The sequence below is a fragment of the Hydra vulgaris genome, chromosome 09 (assembly GCF_038396675.1).
Source record: "Hydra vulgaris chromosome 09, alternate assembly HydraT2T_AEP".
Lineage (NCBI taxonomy): Eukaryota > Metazoa > Cnidaria > Hydrozoa > Anthoathecata > Hydridae > Hydra > Hydra vulgaris.
In genome coordinates, this window is record NC_088928.1 from 8,281,823 (window position 1) to 8,284,255 (window position 2,433).

The 2,433-nt window shown below is 26.3% G+C and overlaps 1 long non-coding RNA gene across 1 annotated transcript; it reads right to left on the reverse strand.

Moving 5' to 3' along the window:
* Positions 1–673: 673 nt before the first annotated feature.
* Positions 674–1,556, reverse strand: LOC136084999 (uncharacterized). The gene is made up of 2 exons (XR_010640988.1): positions 1,472–1,556; positions 674–818 (listed from the first exon to the last, which is right to left on the reverse strand). It is a non-coding gene; the product is annotated as an uncharacterized LOC136084999 (long non-coding RNA).
* Positions 1,557–2,433: the final 877 nt, after the last annotated feature.

The following is a 2,433-nucleotide window of genomic DNA, read 5'->3' on the forward strand; positions in this document are numbered from 1 at the left end:
AAAAGCTGCACTTTTGTTAAAATATCCTCCTTATATCCAATAAGTAATAAGTACAAAGTCATTGATCTGCAACTTACGAAGAGCATGCTTCGATCCACAAAGAGCGCACTTCAAACTTAATCTAACGATCCAGTCGATATATTCTCCCATAAAAGCACGCTTCAAACATAATCTAACGAATCAGTCGATATTGTCTCCTGGAAGAGTACGCATCAAACTTTATCTAATGAATCAGATTTAGCTGAAAAGAAACGAATAAAATCTTAAATAATAATATGATTATTTGATAATTATCTTAAATCACAAACTTTTAAAACAAATCTTACTTGGTAAGTTGCCAACCATTTTGACAACAAGATTTTCTAGTTGTTTTCTTTTTCTAAATCATTAAATAATTTTAAGAAAACAATACTACGTACAATGTAGAAAAATAAAAAAAGTCATTTGCCTTCTAATTTTATACTCTTATTGCTAAAAAATAAATAAGGATTTATTAAAAAAAGACGTAACAAAAAAGTCGACATATAAATAAAAAAAAGAAGTACAAAATAATAAATACAAGCCAAAAAAAATATTGTTTATCTATATATATTTATATCTGTCTTTAGATAAATATATATCTATATATAAAGTTAATAACTGATTGCGTGGTTAGAAAAAGATCTGTACTCACCTTATGTGATAACATCTGATTAAATGATTTGTTTTCTTTGTTTTCAATCTTCTTTTATTTGCACTTGTTTCTGCATTAACTTGTTCATACATTAACTCACTAGATGCAAAGGTGACAGTCCACGAAGTTGCTTTCAATGAGTACTCTACAAAGTTTTGAACATTAAATGTAATTTTAGAATGCACACAGAAAAATTATAACAATTTTTTAAAATGTTATAGTTACCACATAACCACACAACATTATAGTGGGGATTTTATATCATGATTTTCCTACCCATGGTGAGATTTTCATCTTGAGGCTCCTTTAGCTGTGGAAACATTCACCACGGCTAAGGAGCCTCATCTACCCCTAATTATATATAATATATTAAGTATGAAACTAAAATTATGTATAATAAAGTTTTGTCAAAATAGGTCACCAATAAATACTGAGTGCTAAAAATTCAACTCAGAATCAAGTTGCATTCTCCAACAAGATATGAACTAAATTAAATTCTTGCTACAGCGTGCGATCACAAAAAAAGACGAAGAGAGGGAAAAGTGAATTTTCTCAAACTTTAAAAGTTAAAAGGTTATTGTGTCTTACTACAGAATGATATTCCTAGGCAATAACATAACAATACCATTGGATCGTCCTAGTCAATAATATTTTATACAGAACTTATCATTTGTCATGTAGTTTAATAAATTTAATATTAAATAAGATATAATAACTTATTTATTATTAAAGTAATTACATCGGCAAATTTGACAGTCTAAAAAATTATATATAATAGGGTAGAAAAAAAAAGTATACCTTGTATTAGGGTTTGATCTTTTGCATGTTGCAATATGAGAATTATCTGTCATAACGTTACACGATTTTGAATTAAGCATTGTAATATATTTATTAAACCTAAATTGATAAAACTTAGATATAAAACAATATAATATGTTTAGATAAAATATTATATATGTGACATTTTATTTTTGTCAAAAATGCATTGCGATGTTATAAGATATCTTATACCCTGATACTTTTTTTATTATTATAAAACTGCAATGCAAAATAACTATATTTTTATAAAAGTATAATAAAAAGTAATTACAATAATGAATATATAAACTACATATTTCATATAATCATTATATTTAAAAAATTTTGAAAATTGTTTGCGGAAAATATCCTGAAAAAATTCAGAATAATTTCCCTCAAATTTTTCTCTTAATTTTGAATTCAGCCAAGTTGATGACAATAATATATACTTTAACTTGCATGTATGGAAAACTTTTCGGATATTTGGAAAAAGATAAATTTCAGAAAAATATTTCTGAAATTTATCTTTTTCCGGGTATTCCGGGAGTATCCAAAAAAAAATAATCCCTGAAACTTATATATAAAAAATAGTAAATAAAATAAAGAATATCTTTCCAAGTTTCTAATCATAGGTTTTTATTGAGAATAAAAAAAGATCCAAAATACACAATATTTTGGCAACGTAACTTTCATGCTTCAATCAAGTAAAATTGTAACCTGGACGAGGTCACCTAAAATATACATGATTTAATCGTGAAGAAGGAAACCGGGTAAGAGCATGCATCAAACTTTATCTAATGAGTAAGTCGATATTTTCTGCAATAATAGCTAGCGACACCAAATTTAGCTAAAAAAAAACAAGTAAAAACTTAAACAATAATATGATTATTAAATAATTATCTTAAATCACATACTTTTAACACAAGTCTTACATGGTGAGTCGCCAACTGTTTTGGCAACAA